General features: G+C 40.1%; 1 long non-coding RNA gene across 1 annotated transcript in view; it reads right to left on the bottom strand.

Moving 5' to 3' along the window:
- Positions 1 to 8,720, bottom strand: part of LOC134878094 (uncharacterized) — a 63,313-nt gene that overhangs the window by 3,658 nt on the left and 50,935 nt on the right. The window lies entirely within an intron of this gene.

Below are 8,720 nucleotides of genomic sequence, written 5' to 3'. Positions count from 1 at the left end.
CAGCCCACTTGCAGGAAACCTCCCCCCTTTCATTATGCATCTACAGCATCGACCACCCTCTCACTTTACTCAGAACTGCTCCGCACACTCATTCCTCTAATATAGTCTCCTGTGTGTGTTCGTACACTTAATCAAAACACAAATGGTTTCTCAATGTTTTCATGCTGTGTACGATTTACCAACTTACACACATCTGATTAAAGATAGTCTCATTAGAGGAACCTCAGATGGAACAGAGAGAGTCGATAATGAAGCTAAGTATGATGATGGAGACCAATTGACCAATATCGGTTACACATGAAGACGTCAACATTTAGCATGCTTAAGAAAACTATAATGTGCCAGTAAAGCACCTCTAACAGCTTCCACCAGTAATTACACTTTGACGCATACACTAAACAAATACATTAAATGTTTGCATCAATCATGTCAATCATTCTGACAAGAGGTTAGTGGGTGATTTGGTTTGGCTCTAAACAAGCAATTGTGATTAATCACTCCCAGAAACATCCTTTTTAGTTGACATGGAGAGGTGTTACTATAATATGTAGACAACACTGTGTCAATCTCACACACATGTTGCCATTTTAGGCCGTTATTTGGTCAGGCTAATGGGATTCTCGTAACCTACAATGGTTTGTATGGTTCAAAAAACCAAATCTATTTCATAAAGGCCAAGAATTCAATTCGATGTGGGAAGCAAATTGAACAGTATCAAATTTAACCTGGCAACCTCAGTTTCTTCTGTTATTTTAGATTGATAGATACTTTATTGATCCCATATTAGTAAAAAATATTCAGTTACATACAGCAACAGCACTTTAATTGAAGTGATTAAACACAACTTTGTGTCAAGTGTTACCAAAGGGCAAAAGCAATAAGGCAATCCAAATGATGGGTGATTCTGTATTTCCTTAATCATTTCACAACCTCATCCTACATCCCAAGAAATTGTCCTCATATATATGTTGACGATTCCCATTGCCACCGAATTAATGTCATTATTCTTCATGGCGGTGATGCAGTTATGAAGCAATGACCATTAGTGTGTGACAACAGGAATGATCATTCCCAGTGGAGCCAAGAAAGACTGTATGGTGCAAGGGAGGGGGGGGGGGGGGGTGCTGAGCAGCACTGCGCGTAAACTGAACAAATGCAATTTAGGTCCTAAGACATTTTCCCCTGAAAACCCAATCATGTCTGCGTAGGGAAGACAGGGTGATAAGGGTCATTTTGTTCTTTGTAATGAAACAACAGAAAGGCTGCACGTAATGACCGGGTCTCTTTTTATTCTCTAGGCTTTCACTCACTGCCCACATTTTTGTCACCCCCTCATCTTCATCAGTACAATAAGCTGCAGGAGCAGTATGATTCTAAGTCCTTGCAGAGAGTGTGGTTATAAAGTACAAGACTTTTTAGTGCCTGAAGATGGATCGCAAATAGAGTCTCGGAAAAAATGCTGTGAAGTGATGAATTGAAAAGTGGGAAACAAGGCGAGCAGGGGGGTGGTGCGCTCTCTGTTGCAGTCCAGTGATGTTCAAATGCATGTGCATTTGATTTTGTGTAATCATATATCGTCAATGTGCACGACTGCGTGTGACAAGTACAATTTCACAGAAGAGGTAGTGTCAGACAAATGATGCTGCCGTGGAGAAAAAGTGCTTATCAGGCACATTGTAGCCAAGAGCCTGCAGCCGTGAAACAGCAAGAAGAAATACATTTAAAATAGAGAAATGGCGCATAGAGGCATCCATTTCTTATGTTTACAGGTTTGAAACTCCAGGTTTTCATTCAGAGTAGGGGAAACCTTCAGTGTATTGTAATAATGTAATAACTACTGGACACTCACTCAATATGCATCTATAAGCACACACATCTCTCTCTCTCTCACACACACACACACACACACACACACACACACACACACACACACACACACACACACACACACACACACACACACACACACACACACACACACACACACACACAAACATTGTTTGTTCAAGCATTTTATTTTGGCATTGTGCCCTAAAACTCCAATCCTGTGTGTGTGTGTGTATGTGTGTGTGTGTGTGTGTGTGTGTGTGTGTGTGTGTGTGTGTGTGTGTGTGTGTGTGTGTGTGTGTGTGTGTGTGTGTGTGTGTGTGTTTGTGGTTTTATTTTACTGGTGGTTGGATCTTTTATCACTTACCAAACATCCAACAGTTGCTTTAGAATTCAAATCCCACTGATGCTATAAACAACTCAGACTCGTTATTTTACAGAAATGCAAGCCTTTGATTGATAGGCTACGTTTCTAATGAATGACATAAACCAAACCTTTTATACAGCTTTTGGTGTTTTCTAGGTTTACAATCAACCTATTATTCAAACGTGGGATTCTCTCACAAAGCTGCTTTTTTGTAATAGACGCACTGCTATTCCCTAGTGTGTGGTCTCTCCTGTGCAAGAATCCCTAATGAAGAGATGCGTTCACCATTTTCCGTTTGTATGGAGTAAATGGATGTCTTTAAAGAAAATAGTACATGTCTGAGTGATGAATGAGCTCACAGCTATAGATATTTTGTCGGGAGGTAATTGTGCCGGGTTTGCACCAAACTTCTCTCTGATCTGTAGATGGACCTCCTTCTTCAAAACCCCCCTGACACCAGCTGTCCCTGCAGAGCGGAGTGATAATCAAAGCCTCTGAGCATCGCATTGTGCTGTAGGTCATGGGTCAGTTTGCGCCAGCAAGGCATTGATTGGTCCTTCGATCTTTAGCCTAGTTGCGTTAGGCGGAGCAATGAGAGGGGTGCCCCCAGAGGATGCTCGGACTACGCTTCATTCCGGCACTTCAGCCTAGTCTCAGATGCTAGCTTTAAAGAACCAATATTTACACACTCCCCACACACAGCCCACGGGCGAGTATTATGGTAATAAAAGAAATCGATGCAGTCGGCCATTCATTATTTTCAAAGCACGTCAACAGTGGTTGTCTCCACCGTAAAGCACACATGTTTAAATTATAATGCTGCACTAAGATGAGTGCTGATGTTACTTGCAATCTTCCTCTCCCCCCCTGTTTCCTACTGGCTAACTCTGCATGAGTAAGAAGGAATAAATCATCGATGACAACCTTGATACTGCAGCCGAGACACATGCACACTCATTCTGAATTTGCTAAGGGAGAGAGGGCAAACAAGAGGATGCACACACACACTCATCTCAGCTGAACGCTTAGCCCCCACTGCAAAGAGACTCCCATGTTGCCGTGGTGACAACGGTGCAAAGATTGACTTGATTGACGGCTGAAACATTCGTTAGTGTGTGTGCCTGAAGACGCACATGTGTGCGTCTCAGTTAGGTGGTTCAGTCAGGCACATTTCCCTTTCATTCACCACAAGTGGCCTAATTATCCATTCATTCACAGTTGGGGCAGCACAGAGAAATGGCTCACTGTTCTTTACAAAGGAATCAGCTATATATCAAAACATCCCCAAGCCTTTCTATCTGATGGGAAAGAAAGTGAAATTAATTAACTCTGCTTTTTCTTTTTTTTGACAGAGATAAGACTGATATCCTTTCATTTAGAACTTTTTCAACTCCCCTCATCCTGAAGCTGATATTACCTTGTCAGAGAGGTCAGAGTTGGAAGACAGCATGGTGGGGGAAAGAGAGACAAGTAATGAGCTTCTCCATGCCTTGTCTTGTTATTAAGTATTCATGTTCCAGGTATTTTTAACCTGTGGAGACACCAGTTGTCAGGGTCAAACTGGCAGAAGCTGAAACCCTCTGAAAACACCTCAGACAGGGGCTGAATCTCAGTAAAACTTTTAAAAACTGTGTCACGGAGGTTTGCCTTTGTGCAGAGGAGTGATACCTCTGTCATGTGTTTGCAAACGGGTTATTTCGATTTTATTATGCATGTTCTTGCCCTGCTGTAAGTTTGCTGTGGGCTGTTTCTAGATGAGACCAGCAGAACTCCACCTCTCTTTGGCAACCACAGTTACACCCTTGGAAGAAGAGATTAAGCCTTGATGTCAGTGAAGTGTGTGTGGTTAAATAAATAAACACGTTGATATACACACAGCTGTGGTCGCAGCTGCTTTAGATTAGATTTAATTTAGATTGTATGGACTCAATACAAGAGGACAACAGTTTGTGCCAAACGGTGCAGACACTGTTAAACCAAAGTCCGGTAACTCTGTGGATACACTACAAACATTTAATTTATATCGGCATCACCCGAATGTGTCAATTAGCGAAGCCAAACAAAAGCAGACAGGAAGGCGAGCCCTCCCCCTCACAGCACTCAGACAGCCTCCTGGTGCAGATTCAGACAGGGGCGAGTAATAACTAAAGCTATAAAAGTGTTTATCACTGTGTATACAAGACCAGTCTTCGTTTTTTACAGTGTTTTGATCACAGCTATACAATGCACCTTTGTGTGCCAGCTGCATCCGAGTTAGGTCAAGTTTTATGATAGAGACTTACATTTACATTACACACCTTACATTATATGTTATTGTATTTTCTTTCATTTATTTATCTTTCATTTACAAATGCAAGTCATTGAGTTCCTTAACAGTTTAAGTAAGAAGAATTGCCATTCAGTAAAATGTTTATTATCCAAATGTCTTTTTTCTTTCTTCTTTTAAACCTAAAAATACCGAACCATGAACCCAAACCCAGGTAAATGCCAAACAAAAGGCTTAAAGAGTCATGCAAAAAGGAAGAGCATCAATTTGGACTAATTAAGCAGGAAATAAGGGTAACAGTAGGGTTGGGCAGAATATACTCACTGTCACTGGTGTAATGGTCTTCCAAGGACTTTGCAACATCATCGAGACGTGGATGAGCACACATAAAAAAAACCAATTATATGCAGAACTCTGTTTGGAAAGTCGAGTTGAGTTTGACTTTATTCAAGATTAATGTCATTTTGTAAGATTTTTTTCAGCAGACTACATAATTTATTCCTAATCAACTGTAGCATCTTACAGTAAAAGTATATTTTTGAGAAAAGAAATGTAAAAAATGATCAATCTAAATACCACAGATACCAAGATCAACTCTTTTCATTAACAATCAGGAAGTGTGGACCACAGCGTGTTTCAGGCTAGATAAAGACCACATATAAATAAGTCAAGCTGTGATTAAGAGGCTCCCTTCACTCTTGTTTTATAAAACTGTCTTCAGCACTGCTCTCCTGAGACTCTCTCTCGTTTGAATCAATATTCTAACAGAGCCTCTCTTCTCCGGCCCGACTTATGTATGACGTATGAGCCTAGATCGCCATGCCTGATGTTCCCTCTCGTCCCTCTGCCTCCTTGGCTTTGATATGTAAATTCTGTCCCCTGATTGCCTGCCTGACAGACCCACTACACACCGGTTGCACAGCTTGCTCATAATCTCCATCACACCTTGTCTGCTTTAAAAGCGTCCAAACACAGCAGACCCCTCCTAACAAAAGAAGAATGCACACTCTGTTTGAACATCTGCCTGTCTGTCAGCAAGCCAAGTCGGCTGTTAAAGGAGCCCTGGACATTTTCAGGCATTTGACACCAGTAGGTTAATTGCAGATTCACAGGTTCTCCACATGGTGTTTTGGTAAACATGCACAGATCCAGCGGGACGCAAGACTTAAGTGATTGTAAGTGTGTCGGAAACCCAGCTTTTCGAGCTGTAAGCTATTATCCCAATTTTTAATAAATCCCTGTGTCAACAATACAAAGACAAAAGACATAACATTCTTGAACAGTACTTGGGAGTCTCTGGGATGCAGCCAGAAGGTTGCTATGACTGCCAGCTTTTCACCTCGCCCTCATTTGAAAATTAAATATCACTGAGTCTTTAGACAAGGTAGTACGGAAAAAACACAAAAAGAAAATAAGATCAGGCAAATCAACTTGATCCAGTTGAATATGGTCACACACACAACATAAATGAACACTGAAGAAAAATGAACAGCAAACACAGGTGTCAGAGTCACACATTGACTTAACCCAACCCTCAACCAGGCCTCCTCTAGTGGTGCTGTAATGTCTTTGCACATGCGGTGCCACAGACATTGATAACAAAGCACTATTTGTAAAATATCAGATCTTAGTCCCCATACATTAGACCTACATTTTTTCTTTATAGATTTGAAATGGGGAGATAGAAGGTATGACATGCATCAAGGGACTGAAGGAATGATCCCCAGTACATCGACGGCCATGCTATACGGCGGCCCATGTAGTCTTTCTTAATTTACCAGAACATGTCAAAAAGACAAAATATGTTTTGGTAAAATCAAACCGGTTTAAGCTTGTACACTGGATCAGTGTACCAAAACCACAGAGAATTGAACTAACTACAATAGGCAAAACCGGTGGCATAACATTACAGTATATGCATTGCCTTCAGCCTCAGCTCAAACTAAAATAGGTAAATACCGTATATTGAACGTTTTTTGTGGCTTCAATTTAAGGTGACTCCTAATCAGCATGCCCTCATTCATTTGGCCCGCAGGAAAATAGCACCATGAGAATTTGACACATATTCCTACTTAAAAAAAAGTTATTTATAAACGTAAGATGCTGTATATCACTTGCAGTCATGTTTGTAAAGAGCATACTGGCCAGGCACAATGCATGGCAGACTACAATTGAAACTTTCAAACAGTTTCTACAGGGGGAAGTAAAATATCTTGAAATACTCTCAAGTCTGCTTAAGTCTAGACTCCCGACTTTAACCTTACCGATTACGAAGATCTCTGTGCTGCTCTGGCTTCTGGTCAGACCTCAGACTCAGCCTGCAGTCCATCGATCTGACAGAAACCTGCCAACGACTTGGATCAGAGCAAAAAGGGTCCAAATAGACACAGACAGAAAAGAGAAGAACGAAGCATTTTTTGTCTTTTTGTCAGTGAGTGCTGTAATCTGTCATCTCATTGACACATAACAACACTGCAAGTTTGACACCATTGACAAAATATGTCAGCAACACATCTGTAATATGTCAGCCTGGTTAGAGTGACACACAGCGTGATGTCAGACATTCTCTAATTGTCCTCCTCTCATTCCTTGTGAGTTCCTCCCTCCAACAGCATTTGAATTGTAGCAGACTAGAAGACAAAAGAAATACAGCACAGCATGTTTCATTTTGTTCTCTCTACATGTGCACCTTTTATGTATTTGCCTCTTACCTATGCTTTCTTCTCAGCAGTAGTTTGGCACAGGTTTGGGGAGGGAAACAATATTCTCTGTAAGCATAGCACAGGTCACCGCAGGGAGATTTGTTACGCTTACACTTTTTTATAGCATTAAGTATGAGATGATTATATATAATAGAATTGTAACAGGGTCTGATGGCAATAAGATTTAGTTTTATCAGTTATTGCTGGCCAGCCTTTCTTATTTTCACAGGTTGTTTTTTTAATCTTCTCCAGGCATACATATTAGCAGAGGTCATTCAAGTATTCTTTTAACTTTTAGGAAAAATTATTCCCCTTACTTAAGAGTTGAATGAAAACATTGATACCTCTCACAGATTTGACGGCGTCATCAATCTATTCAACTGATGGTCAGCAAAAAAGCTAATAAAATGTTGAAGTATTCCTTTTATTTCTACCTAATACATAAGGGACATATGAAGGAATTATTGTATATTAATCCAAGGAAAATGCTTTGAGTAAATGCTGCAAGAGGAACCAGGTTTAAAGATTAAGATGCAATTGTTTTCTTCGACATTCATGGTTTATTGTCTTGGAGCGGGATGAGAAAACAAATGTTGTTTGTGGTCAAAACACTTCCTGGATAAATTGCCATGCTACCTGAAGCAAAAACAAACAAAGAAATAAAGAGAGGGCTGAATGCCAAGTCACTTTAATCTTTCTACGCCATTTTCTTTCCCATTAGTTCCAAATCAACCAGGGTAAAAGCAAATGCTTTTCTTCGTCTTTGAATGAAAAAGAAAGTAAAACATTGAAGCATGATGGAGGGGTTCGACCTCGCTCAGTCGAGAAACATAGTCTTTTGATTATTTTGGTGTTTTGCACAGACGAAAAACAGACATTTGCTGACTGACAGACAGATGGCTTTCCAGACGATTCATTTTCTGTGCCAGGCGTTCGTTTGTCAACAGTGACACACACTCTCACATGCACACACATCTGTCCTACTATATAATGAGCCCCTCCAACAATAGGTATTCATACTGTGTGAAATAAAAGCCAGACAAACTCTCTTCTCTGTTGATACATTTAGTTTATATTTGTTGATACATTTAGTTTATACATTTAGTTTATACTTAGTTATACTTAGTTACTTAGTTATTTTAGTTTATATTTAGTAATATTTGATGTATATTTAGTGTATATTTAGTAGTTTAGTTATATTGAGTGTATATTTCTCCTTCCTTCTTTGTATTGAACTGTTGTGCCTCAATTTCCCTCGGGATAAATAAAGCTTCTTGAATCTTGAATCTTCCAGTTTCACAAAGCAGTTAATTTGAGATGATATGGAGACTAAAGTGCTGAGGAAGCAGATTTTGATGTTTTAATGTTCACTCTTTCCTAAAAACTAAAAATGGAGTGTTACCGTCACGATATTGGAAACAGCAAAAGCAGTGACGTGACAGAAGTGTGATGTTGCTGTTTTGTAGCTTGTATGGCCTACCCTAGGATATAATAACCTGATCATTACATTTTGAAACTCCTCTTGAATTGTGTTTTTATAGACTTCCTTTGCCTCAAG

This window comes from Eleginops maclovinus, chromosome 16 (assembly GCF_036324505.1).
Source record: "Eleginops maclovinus isolate JMC-PN-2008 ecotype Puerto Natales chromosome 16, JC_Emac_rtc_rv5, whole genome shotgun sequence".
NCBI classification, from domain to species: Eukaryota; Metazoa; Chordata; class Actinopteri; order Perciformes; family Eleginopidae; genus Eleginops; species Eleginops maclovinus.
The sequence above is the reverse complement of the archived record's forward strand: the minus strand, read 5'-3'. Positions and strand labels throughout refer to the sequence as shown.